This window comes from Spermophilus citellus (genome assembly GCF_964194105.1).
Source record: "Spermophilus citellus genome assembly, chromosome: 3".
NCBI classification, from domain to species: domain Eukaryota; kingdom Metazoa; phylum Chordata; class Mammalia; order Rodentia; family Sciuridae; genus Spermophilus; species Spermophilus citellus.
Genome location: NC_138184.1, coordinates 167,242,515 through 167,256,892, shown reverse-complemented (window position 1 = coordinate 167,256,892; position 14,378 = coordinate 167,242,515). Strand labels below are relative to the sequence as shown.

Sequence of the window (14,378 nt, the reverse complement as noted above, 5' to 3'; positions counted from 1 at the left end):
GAGGAGGACCTGTAATTAGAGAGTAATGAGTCCTAGGACAAAATGAATAAATTAACCAGAAAAGAAGTAGACAGTCTTTGTGACTGATGCCTCGGCTGTCAAGATACAACTTGATTTTTGCCCTTCCTGGGCCTGGACAGTGTCAGCTGCCCTAGAATACAAGGACTGACTGCCAACAGCAGGGTCGCTCATCCACAGTGTGGTGTGCTGGCACGCTGCCTACAGCTAGGGTGACACATGCAAGACAGCAAATGAGCTGGTATCTGCAATTAGTAACTGCAACCCTGAGGATGAATTTTTTTTAATAAATCTGGAAGACAGATGTTAAGATCCAACCAGTCTGTTAATTTTGAGCTGATTGTGTTGCTAACAACAAGGACACTAATCTGCAGAGTATGAGTTTTTTTTTTTTGACATTATGATAATAATTAAGATATATCTATTGCTTAAAATTAAGTCCTACTTACAGTAAAATATTTTGTTCACTTCTACCTAAGTCTATCAGAAGCCCTGTATTTTAAAAAAAAAGTAAAGAAAAACTCATAGAGAACTTATTAAGGGAAGGATAAAAAAATTTCCATTTTCTTAAAAGAAAAACATAAATAGCACTCCATCTGCTTTTCGGCTCAACTATTCCACTGAAATGACTTGACTGTAACAAACTAATAAAAAGATTTCCCTCATATATGTAAATACGTGCTATATACAATGTTATCTATATCAAAAATAAACATTAATCAATAGAATGTAAAATAATTCTATACGCATATAATGGAGTACTAGAAGACTATAAAAAAGATGATTTATTGCTCAATCACACAAAAATCTTCATGCAATACTGATCACACACACACACACACACACACACACACACACACACACACTTTTCCTAACTAGGAATTACCAAAATTTTTCTTATTATTTAGTATAAATAACACAAATTTCTTGATTCTGGATGGTGGAGGTACAAGATCAAGGAGATAGCAGATTTGTTATCTGAATCATTAATAGTTTCTCTCTGGATGATGAATTCCTAGAGAATGTTTGCTTTCATTTTGTACTCATTTTCTCTCTCTAAGCTATACCCCCAGCCTTAACACTATACATTTTTATTGTTTGAATGATATACTATAAGAACATACTTGTATATCCATAAACATATCTATGAAATTTTTCAAAATCATCTAATGTACATTGTCATTAGGACCCACAGAGAATAAAGTCATTTTTGCTGAAACTAGATCATGTGCAAATGAAACACTGTTAACATGCAGTCAGACGTGGCTTTCTCATAATACTTACTCCCTTACAAAAGTCAAACCATGGGTTCTGGCTTCTATTCTTCAAGAAAATTAGATAATAAATATTTAATTATTTCCAGAAGCTAGTGCAAAATGAAAAAAGACAATATGTCTATAAAGGAAAGTTTTAAGAAGAAATCAGGACTCATTAGGCTATAAAGCTACATCACATCACAGAAAACCAGACTAAAGTCAGAACTACTGGGGTTTAAAACTTCCTTACCTGACACTTCTGGATGGCCTTGGATTCATATGCAACAGAAGATTGATTACACAGATTGTAAGAAGATTGTGTCTGATTTTCAGACACAATAACACATCTACCTCATAATGTTACAAAGATTAAATTTGCTAATATGCTGGAAAGTTTTTAACAAAGTGTCTGGCAATAATGACTGTTCATCAACTGAGAGCCATGATAACTTGCCAAGAACATGGCTCTGGTGAGTTGATAATAGCTCCTACCATCCACCAACACCCCCCAACAGGAACTGTGATCTAAGAGAATGTCAATCAGTGTAACATATGGGGGACAGAAAATGAAAGAGGTTTAAATTTGGACAAGGATATGGATGTTAGAAATAATTTCTCAAAAACCAAGCTAAGCAACAATAATCGGATTTTACAATGGCGAAAGCTTAATCATTAATAATATTTGAATACAGAACAGCCAAGTCCTTAACCTTGGTGATGCACACATTCAATTGCCTGAAAGGAAAAGGCCTAAAATCCAATACCGAAATTTCATTCAAGATTGATGATTCTATCATACTTTAATTAAATTAGTAGAACATTTCATCATGCTAATAGTAAATTATGTCCAGGGATTTTGACGAAAGCACAGACAACTTATTTTTGCAAATGCAATTCTGATTACACCGGCTCTGAAAAATTATGAAGAATAGGTTCAAAAGAACTCCTGTGTATATTTTTAGAAGCCAGACTGTTGTTGGGCATGTCACAAAGAGCTTCTGCCCTTTATAAATGCAAGGTCATAATTCAGATAATTCAGTGGGAGGATAATAAAGGGTTAAAGGGAAAACAAAACCTCAATAGATAGGAAGATGAAGTTCACAAATTTAGGAATCAGAACATCATTTTAAGTTCAACATTATAAATATCCAAATGATATTTAATATCAGGAAATTTCACTTGATAAGACTGTCTGAATTTATGGGATGTCATAAATTTTTATTTAAAGATTCTATTATGTGAATCAAAGAGGGTAATCTTGGATTAACACTGTTGTGTTTATACACATTTAATTTTATATAAAATATTACTAACTAGTCCAGATCAGAAAATTTCTTTTGAAATAATTTGTTATTTTGTAAAACCAGAATTAGATTGATGCATGGATCTTTCTTTTCTTTTCTTTCTCTAACCCCCTTCTTGCTTTCTTTCTCTTTCTTTTATTTTTGCCTATTTCTGGGATTATCTTTCACCAATCACCATGAATTTCATAGACTCTCAAGTTACCAGGTAAAGTTTGACTATCATCATCAATTAAGTATTAGTACTTAAGAATACCAAATCCCAGTTCCAGCTCTACCACTGTGTGCAGGACTGGCCAAATTCATGGGTGTGAAATTCGTGTAGTCTCAATGTGCCCACACTCAGGAAGACCCCATGATTGCATGAATCTTCCACTACCACCCATGTCACCAGCCATCTGTGGGTTACTTGTGAATCACTGCTCATGTAAGCCTCGTAGATAGAGAAAACTGGTGTCTGGGAATGTCCAGTGGACATTTCCTCTGATCAACTGCCCAGGGACAATGTGAATCTCTTTCCTGCTCTGCCATGGCCCATATGGCACCTGAGGTGAGTGTGAGCTGCCAAGATATCAATCAACCTGCTGACTGCAAGACATCACAAAGCAAGATCCCACCCTTGAAACCTTATCTCTGCCTTTGATGTAATGCCTTAAATAAACCATGAGAGCCATTTTCCCTTTCTCTAGTTCCATAACCCATGTAGACTAGACCTACCACGGGCTTCATCTTGTGTAAATATATTTCTGAGTATTTTTGTTTTGTTATTTGCTAATTACCTGAGATTATAGTTTTAGGGTGGCTTGAATTCCCCTGGGCAGAAAGAACCCCACAAAGAGACACTGGCCATCATCCATCTTCCATAAACGCCATGTTGAAATTCTTAATAACTTGTTAACATGGGCCTCACATTTACAGATTTTACTAGACCCCACAAATTATGCAGCACTTTCCCACATGGGCTTTACAAGTCATTCATCTAATTCTCATTTTCCTCAATGTAATCAACAAACCCACTACGCCTTTTCTCCTTCATTTTTGTAAGTGCTGTGTTATCAGAACACATATTATGAGTGTCAAGTTGTCAATACAGCAATGCTCTTGTTGTTACTTTAAACATTACTTTCTGATCCTAAAGCCAATTCAAGGCTATGTGAACTATATTTTCAAAAGAGATTTCTTTTAGTGGAAACCATTCCTTGTCTGAGGCTTCCATTAAAGAATTAGGTGCACTATACCATTAATTGTGCTTTCTGTCTTGACAGTATATTTGACATCCACTGTTTTTTTCCAAAGTGCCTTTGTTCAAACAGCCATTTAGTGCTGACACCACTTCATGGAACAAGGGAGGCAGAGTGCCCTCTCTAGCACTGCTAGCACTGAACAATTTACAACAGAAAGTGTTGTTTTAAAACAATTCAATGCTAACCTTTAAATAATATATTAATCAAAAGAAAATGTGATAAAAATTAAAATGCTGAGTGTCATAGAGAGTAGCAACACTGTTACAAGCATAAGGATCTGTTTTCTTCTTGCTATAATTCCAGATGTCCTAAACACAATTTAGTGTTCCTCCATCTCTTCTGTTTAGCCCCAAGTTCCTATCACTATAATCACTTTAGATTTCAAAATCCATAAAGATGCTGCTCAAGTACATAACCTAATAGAGGAAATGTGGTGGTATATCTGGAGAATTCCATTTAATACATTAACAAATGGTATTAAGAAATACAGGTTCCTCCCCGGTTAAGCCTGGATTCTGCTTCAGAAAAATCTGATGTTCTCAGTGAAAATTCTATTAAACTACTATGTATTATTTCAAATAGCTAAAAAAAAATAGCCTATTTATATCCAGCCAAACCCCCAACCAACTTTTTAAAACCTAAATAAACAGTAAAACATACACTTATCAAAAGCCAAGGTGCTCTATGAACAGGAGGACACACCTCTAATTCCAGTGGCTCAGGAGGTAGAGACAGGAGGAAGGCAAATTCAAGGTCAGCCTCAGCCTGTAGTGAGGCCCTAAACCTTAGTGAAACTCTGCCTCAAAATAAAAAATAAATAAATAAAAAGGGCTAGGGATGTGGCTCAGTAGTAAATCGCCTAGATTAAATCCCCAGTACCCCCCCCCAAAAAAGCCAAGGTATATTGTTAATAATAATGTAATAAACTATATTATAGTGTAAAGTGCTACAAACATCCCTTTCGGATCAAACATTGAATAGGACTATAAACAGCAGCCAGGTTTTTGTAGAACTGCCTGGCCTCTCAGCACTAGGGAAAACATATGCATATCTCCTTTGTTGGAAACTAACACATATCTCAAAAACATCTCCAATCTGGGTGTTTTAGTAATTGTACTTGGAGTGCAAATGGAGACCCTTTTCATGTACCATATTGTTAAAATATTGAGTTTGGAAAATGTACAAGTTAATAATTGCCCTATAACCACCAGCAAAAACAAACCAAGGAACAAAAATCTCTTATTGAGAGCTCTATCTACTCTGTAAAAACTAGATTTCAAAAATCAAAAGGCATTTTACTCAAAACCACTAACTGGAAAAACAGTCTGCAGATGATGTCTGTATCTCAGTTGGCTGACAATGCTCTAGATAGGTGTTTTGTGGTACAGGGCAAACAAAATAGAAGAAGATGCTGACTTTAAAGAATGAGACCCTTCCAAGGCCTCATTATATGATTTTCATAGTATAAGAACTACAAGCCACATGCACAGAGGGCTTTGATTTTACTGGACAAATGACAGATTAAAATTTGGGGGGGTAAAATCATTGAGATGTCATAAAGGCGAGAAACAGTGCATATGCTGAAATTTAGATAACCCAAATAAAAGAATTCTAGCTCAAATATTACTGTATAAAAGATCTGGAGACATTTAATCTTTCTCAGTTTCAGATGATACACTTAAAATTAAACGAGTTAATGTTGTAAACGTTTCAATTAATAAGAGGGCATACAATGGAACACCAAGTATTTCTATAGGTACACATATCTGGGTGTAATTTTTTTGCTATCTGTGTAAAGTTGGGCATATTACTGAAATTCCTGAGCTTTCTCTTTCTCATCTATGAAATGTGATGAATTAGACCTACTTTGCAGAATAAAAGTGGTGTCAGAACTATATGAAAAGATCACAGGAAAAGTGTCAGAACCACAGCATTCAATAAATGCTAATTATTAATATGCTCCTTACTATTAAAGTTCCAGAAACATCTAACCTTCTCCATTTAAGCATCCAGATCATTTACTCTTTTTTTTAAGAGAGAGTGAGAGAGGATAGAGAGTGAGAGAGGATAGAGAGTGAGAGAGAGAGAGAGAGAGAGAGAGAGAATTTTTAATATTTATTTTTTAGTTCTCGGCGGACACAACATCTTTGTTGGTATGTGGTGCTGAGGATCGAACTCGGGCCGCACGCATGCCAGGCGAGCGCGCTACCGCTTGAGCCACATCCCCAGCCACAGAGAGAATTTCAACATTTTTTTTATTTTTCAGTTATTGGCGGACACAACATCTTTTTTGTATGTGGTGCTGAGGATCGAACCGGGGCCGCACGCATGCCAGGCAAGCGCGCTACCACTTGAGCCACAATAGGGCTCAGATCATTTACTCTTAATTTAACTTCTCACTTAATTTCTCATATTTCCTAATTTCCTTTACCACAACTTCTTATTTCTCCAGTGTTCCTTATAAACTTAAAAACTTACCCATTTAAAAGTATCTACTCTCGAACTCTTCATTTTGACCATTATTAGGCCCTACTAACATGTTCTGTGTTTTCAAATACTTCAATTATTGATTACCAAATCTTCAAAACCCTTGATCTTACAAAATTTCCTCTGCCAATCCTCCATCTTAGATGAATTCAATAGTCTTTTCATGCAACTACTATTCATATTGCACCAAACCTTGTTAGAGAAAATCTATTTGTTTATGAATGTAACCATTATGTATCAAAGGTTGAGCCTCTACTAAAAAAAGCTAACAGAAAGAAAAATTTTCTTTTCTCCCCTCTGCTTCTTTAAAATGAATTTTCTCATTTTTAAAAATGGGAATTCATAACTCACTTGAATCAAATGTATGAAAGATGATATGTCATGAGCTCTGTAATGTTTTGAACAACCAATAAAAAAATGAATTTTCTCAAGACTCTCTTCCCTAAAACGCACAGTAAATCTGGAGAAAGTCTTGATATAGAAACCATGTGGTTAGCTGTATATTTTAAGTAAGAGTACTCCTATTTTGTACAGACAGAATGGCCCAGCTAAACACTACATCTTTACCCCAAAGGACTTCCCCTGATTCTCTTGTGCTACTAAAGCTTGTCTACTGAGATGGACACAAACATAACAGAATGGGTCTTCTGAGAATCTCTTGAGCAATGTACCTACAGATTTCTTCTTACATGAAGAAAAATATATTAATAGTCTGTTTAAATCACCCATTAGTAGGCTTGTCTATTAAATCACATTTGAACATGGCATTAAGTCTTACAGTCTCCATAACTTTTTTGTTTGCCATTGTACACAATAGATTTGTTTCTAAAAACTGTCCCAGTTAACCAATTAAAATATTTCATCTGAGCTACAATCAAAAGGCTAAGCTTAGTTTAAAATTAATTTAAGCCAAGAACAGTGACACTCAACTATAGACCCAGAGGCAGGAGGATCACTTGAGATCAGGAGTTCAGGGCCAACCTGGGCAACACAGTGAGACCCTACCTCTTAAAAAAAAAATAAAAATAATAAAATAAATAAAATTCATTTAAGAACTCCTTTCTAGCTTGTTACTTTTTCTGGCTGAGAAACTTCTCTGTCCACCCTTTGGGCTTCTCCTGATTCCATTTTGACCCCACTTTTCAGCTCACAAAGAATGATTTTAGCAAAGACAGACACTAAGAGAACCATCAATGCAGTACTTCAGAAATTGAACTGCCACACTGTGGCCATCATTTACACCTTAACCTCTCAGTTCTAACCTGACAGGATTTATCTACTTTCTTTCTACTACATTGACTTTGCCCCTAGCAGGAAGCCCTGCTGGACTCTAAGACCAGCTCCATTCCATAAGATGTACATCTGCAGAGGTCTACCCGTAAACTTGTGCCCAATGAACCACTTCTCATTTCTCTGCCACCAGGCAAGCATCCCTAGCCTCAGCATTTCACTTTTAGCATGCACAGGCATGTAATTAATCCAAATAAATAAAAATAATCTCAACTATACAAAACAAATAGTGCAACAGCTAGTCCCTTTACCACTCTGTCACAGACAGAAATACCTTAGCTTTTTGAATAATCTTACCAAAGACATTTGCACTAAGATTAAAGAGAAGGGTATACACACTTTCTTTTGAGAGGAAATAAATAACACAAAATTTCATTTATTTTTTCAGAGTAATTTTTCTCTTGATCACTTCAATTTGGATAAGTTTAGACCTCAAGGTCAGATTCTGGACTAATGATCAAAATGCACACACTTACATATACCCACATACACAGAATTTTTAGACAGCTCTGAAACTCCTACATTCCAACTCTGAAACACTTTTAAGACATCAGGACATTTTATATCTTCTGTCTTTTTTCAATGTGAGGAAGGTTCTAGATTTTATCCATAGGTCATTTTAATTACCCATAGTAGACTCCTTTCACCTTTTTACTTGATTTCACACAAAACATCAGTCTCCAAGATTCCCATATTCCATTTGTAACAATATGATATCACTTCTATTTGATCAAGAAAAATGTGGCCATACAAAATGACTTTAAACTTGTCTCTCTCTGAAAACTTCAATGTCTTTATTTCTATTTAATAGTATCTCCTATGGCCCAAGTAAAAGATCCCATCGTCTTTTCAAAGATAATTTTTTTTTTTTTTTTTGTGGTGCTGGGGATTGAACCCAGGGACTTGTGCATGTGAGGCAAGCACTTTGCCAACTGAGTTATATCCCCAGCCCCCAAAAAGATAAATTCTATAACCCCAACCTTCTCTCTTCTTTTTCTGGAATTATGTTTCAACAATGAGAATGCCCCCACCTTTTTTTTTTTTTCAAATTTCATGGATGGCTTCTCCTCTGACTACAGGCTGGCTTATCTGTCCTCCATTCTCAAAAACAAACAGAAAAAAAAAAAACAAAAAAAAAAAACAACAGTCTTCAGTAGTAATTCACATTTCTCTTTTGCTATCCTAGCAAACTTCATGAAAATCCAGACAAATTTCTTCCCAATACTTCACTCCCAATTACTCTGAAACACTAGAGTAATTACTCCATTCTGGTCCACCTTGCTGAATCTATTCTCACGAAAGTAACCCAGTGAGGGCTGGGGTTGTGGCTCAGTGGCAGAGTGCTTGCCTCGCATATATGAGGCACGGTGTTCAATTCTCAGCACCATATTAAAAATAAGTAAACAAAATAAAGATATTCTGTCCATCTATAACTATATATAAATTTTTTAAAGTAAACCAATGAGTCCTAATAGACAAATACAATAAATTTTTACTTCATCCTGGAGTCTCTAAAAAATTTCACTGTTATTCCTTTGACCCCTTTCTCAATTATTTGGACTTAATTTTTCTTGGACTTCTTTCTATATTTCTGCATTAACATCCCCTGAGATGAAGAGTATAAATCTGCATTTTTTAGAAAATTCTGCACTGCTAACACATCGAAAGATACAGAACCACTGGCCTAAGAGCTAAAGAAACATAGGAAAACAATTTGTTTAAATAACAATAATCTAGTCCTTCTAGAAACAAATAAATAAAATCTTAATATTCATTTGAAAACATTTGCCAATTTCCTCTTTTCATTATCTAATCATAAGATGAATATCAAGGTTGAATTAAGAGTTAGGGCATATTACAGTATTTAAAGCATCTTAATAGATTGGAGTAGTTTTAATTAAACTTACCAGGACAACCAGAGGGAGACAGAATATGTCATAATAGAAAAAGTACCACTAGAAAATTTTGTTTATTATAACCTTGATCCTATTTTCACGGAGCAAAATGTTCAGGGACCTACATTTACTGAGCAGATCCCCTTGGCTGGGCAGGTTGGGGAGCAAGGAGACCACTGATTTCATTTACATGGGTTTCTCAAGAGGCTCCATGGGAGGTTGAGTTTTTTGGTTACAAAGGTTTCTCCCATGAAATGTTCATTAACACTTGCACATATTTCAGCCCACTACAGGCTGAAATGAATGCTAATAGCAATGTTAAATGAATGTTTATCTTTTGCTTCTAAAATATTGTTTGGTTTCAGATTGCTTTATGAATAATCCAACAATGTTAGCAAGATAATCATCATATGGAGCCAGTTTCTGAGACCTAACTACAGCAAATGTAAAAAAAAATTCATTTAGCAGATAGATCTTAAAATAAGATATTAAGATACCTAAAAGCATTTGAAGACAGAAGTCCTAAAGCTGAATTCTACCACTACCTCATGCTATACATATAGTGTTAGAATAGTGTTAGACAAGAAACTTTGACCTCTGAATTCTTAATTTATAAAATATGAGTAAACATTTAATGTGTCTACTTCATAGGACTTCTATAAGGACCTAATGTGAAAGATTATCAGAATCCTAACATATTTTAGTTTTATAGAGTTCACCTCTCCCCCGCCAAAAAAATACCAAATTACAACTATATATATAAGTACAAAAGTCTGTTTTACTATCAAAGAGATGGTTGTAAGAGAAAAGCATCTATAATTTTTTATATTGATCTCTCAACTCTTCCTAAGGTTAGTTGATGAAGCAGATCAAAAGATCTTAAGAGCATAAATAAAAAATTTAAATAAATGCTGAAATTGAAAACAGAAAATATTGGGAGAAATAGTTTACATAAATTACATAAAACATAAAGCAATAAAGTATGTTATATTTGAGTTTCTAATCAACAGGTTATAAAAGAATTAAAATTTTAGTGTTCAACTATGTAAAAATCTGTATGCTCAGTTGCACAATAACATTTACTACAAATATTGAAAAGCAAAAATCGCACTTAAAAAAAGGAAAAGAAAAACACAGAAGATGTTCACTTCCTTTTTTTAAAATGAACCCTCAATTTTCAACTATAAACTGTTAAGTAATTTCTTTGAAAACATGTAACATAATAAACCATTCAATTTGCTTTTTTCCCACAGATTTTACATTTATTTTTTGAAAGAATCATGTTAATAACCTTGACACAAAGAATATTAAAACTTTAAAAATATTCAAACTCAAAAATGACAATTATTGCTACACCAAATATTTTATTTCATAGAATTGTTTAAAATGGTTAATTGATGTAGTCATGAAAATTTCATAGCATTGAGAATATTCTATTAACTGAAAGAGCTGATTCCTAATCCTATGGATGAACAGTATTTTACAGAATACTTGGACAAAATTTCTTCCTTGTTATGATCATATACTTGCTCAGGCCAAAAGACATATTTGTATAATAAGTAATAATGCAGATCTTGGAGTCAGAAACATCTGTATTCTTATTGCTCAAAAGATCGTCTTTTGTAGCAGGCACATCAGCATCACCTGGGAGCTTTTTAGAAATGTATCTCTGGTTCAGTCTGTTGAATAAAAATCTGCATTTTAACAAGAGCCACAGGTGATCGGCATGCTCATTAAAGTTTGCTGTCATACATTACTTATTAGACACATTTCCCTGGGCATGTTTCAGGAATCCTCAAAGGCCCTATTTACTCATCAAAAAATGAGGCTGATAATAGTTATCTAGACTATAATATTAGTGTGAAAAGTAATTAGATAATGTTTCTTAGTAATAAACACAGTAAAATCAAATTAATATTAAAATTCTAGTATCTGGCTCGGATTTGTATATTCATGATTTTTCACTATATTTAATATATAAAATTACCACAGGTACAACATCAAGATAAATTAAAGCTCCTTGAATCCAGGTGTCTTCCTGAATGTAAGCCTACAGCAAAAATAAAACTAAATTAATAATGCCATCTTGCATTCATTTGCAAAATAATGTAGCACCTGTTTTACAATTGGCCTCAAAATGTTTCCCTACTAAATAATGTGTTTTCTATTTTTGTGGAATCAAAGAAGTTAAATAAAGAATTCAGTTTGAAAACAAACATGACTCTTTCTCCCAAACATAAAACTTAACAAATTCTACATTACTTAACCTTTATACCTTCTTTATTCTGCCATAATGAATTTAGGATAGTCACTGATCCCCCACAGATTTCAAATAATGCATATGTCTTGAGCTTCAACTACAAATGACAAGAAGAAGTCACAAAAGGTTCCCATTATAATCCAACTGTGACAAAATACCTGCTATTTACAACCTTTTCCAAGAGATTATGATGTCCAGATTAACTGCTTCTTGTGTCTAGAGAAAAAATAATTTAAGCTGATAAAAATAATATTCATAGAAATATTTTCAGCTATCACCAGGATCACCAAAATATAAAGCACCTTATTTTTATTAAGTAATTTTTATTGCAAACATACATATCTCTAAGAGTTGTAAAATAATATTCACATTCCTAAAATTGAAGATAATAATGCTTTTAATTGTCTAGTTATGAAATTTTATCTTACTCAATTATGTATTTTTTAAATACAATGTTTCAAATTTTTGCAATACAACATGCCAAATATTCCAACAGAGAGTGCTGCTACATTACAAAACCCTGGACACTTTAACAATCATTATAAAATAATCATAATTGCCTAAAACAGCAAGGAAATTTTTGAGGGCCAACATATGTATAAAATGTAACAAGCTAAAACTCTGAACTGTGAGTGAAAAGCAAACAGGAAATAAAGGGTAGTCTTGGAAGAAGGATCTGTCACAGTGCTGAGGTCTAAAGAATAACTCCAGCATTGTAGCTAACAAAACATATGTGAAACTTTTATGAAAAAAAAAATAAAACTTTGTTGAATGACCTAAAAAATTGCTTAATGGAAAGAATATCCTGCTTATAAATAGAAAGACAAAATGTAATAAAGATAAAAATTCTTCCCAATTTGGTCTGAGTCAGTATGATCCCAATCAAAACCCCAATAGAGATTTTCCCAGATTTTCAGGCTCAATCTATAATAAAGATAAAATGTAAAAATTCAAGAATAGGCAAGAGGGGCTGGGGTCACAGCTCAGTGGTAGAGCACTTGCCTAGCATGTGTGAGTCACTGGGTTTAATCCTCAGCACCACATATAAATAAAGAAACAAAGGTATTGTGTCCATCTACATCCAAAAAAAAACTTAAAAAAAGAAAAAGTTGAAAGTGGATCAAATACTTAAATATGAAAGATAAAACTTAGAACCATTGAGAATAAAATATTTTTAATTGTGTAATCAATAATTAATAATTAATAATTTAATAAGGGTAGGAAAGGATTAAAATTATATTTTTAGATATAATATCCCAAAAATACTAATAACTAAAGAAAAGTTGGTTTTGACTGCATTAAAAATAAGAACTTATTAAAATACATGATAAAGACAGTGAAATAGCCAAAATTAGGAAAACATATTTGCCTTGTATGTAACTAAAATGAGTTAACACTAATAACTCATAATCTACAAATCAATTATAAGAATAAAAATATGCAAAAGATATGAAAAGATAGTTCACTGAAGATGAAGAGAAAGATGATCACATCACAGGATGATTTCCTTATTAGCAATTAACAGAGGTACCATTTTATATGTTTGCCTACAATTAATAAGTCTGACACTTTTACATTTGTCCAGAATATGGACTACTGGGAACTCATGTATTTCTAGTAGAAATCTAAATTGAAACAACTATTTTTGAAAACAATTATCACACTTTTTAAAGCTGACTTTGTGAATTCCCTATAATAATTCCACTGTCCTGTATTCTTGCACATGTGTACCAAGACACTGTTCAAAAAAATTCAGCAGCACTAGTCATAATAGCATCTATCTAGAAGCAACCCAAATAATATATAAATACATAAATTGAGCTACATCCTCATAAAATAATATATACCTGTAAATATGATAGACATGGTTTTGTTAGACATATCTCTTAGACATGGTTTTGTTTTCCATAGCTTCAATTACACATGCTTAAGCATAGTCTGAAAATATTAAATGGAAAAATTCTAGTAATAAGTGATTCATAAATTTTAAATTGCATGCCAGTCTGAGTAGCATGATAAAATATTGCCCCATTCTGCTCACGTCACAAATTACTCCTTTGCCGAGCATATCCACACTATATATATTATCTCCCTGTCACTTACTATGGTGCCAAGTCAGGTATCAAGTCAACTGTCAAAGTACTGCAAAGCTTTTGTTCAAATGACCTTTATGAGGTAGCCTAGTGCTACATCAACAACGTCTACTTCATTTTATCCCCTTGATATTACATCATCTGACATCACAAGAAGGAGTGTAAATACAGAATAATAGGATATTTGTGCAGAGAGAAAGGATAGTCACATAACCTTTATTACAATATATTGTTATCATTGTTCTATTTATTATTATTTATTGTTAATTTCTTTCTCTTCCAAATATTGTCATAAATAGGTTTATATAGGAAAAAAAAACAGTACAGTCAGACCTCCACATCCACAGGTTCTGCATCCTCCATGCATACTGATAGACGACTATGAAGGGTTCAGTACTATCCTTGGTTTCAGACATCCACTGGGGTTCTATTCTAAGACCCCTCGTGGATAAGATATGATTACCATAAAATGAATTAAAGCTAAATGCAAGAATACAGATAAATCATACAAACATAATGTTGGTAAAGAAAAGT

At 33.6% G+C, this 14,378-nt stretch overlaps 1 protein-coding gene across 3 annotated transcripts in view; it reads right to left on the bottom strand.

Moving 5' to 3' along the window:
* CACNA2D1 (calcium voltage-gated channel auxiliary subunit alpha2delta 1) overlaps positions 1 to 14,378 on the bottom strand; it is a 483,532-nt gene that overhangs the window by 358,215 nt on the left and 110,939 nt on the right. The window lies entirely within an intron of this gene.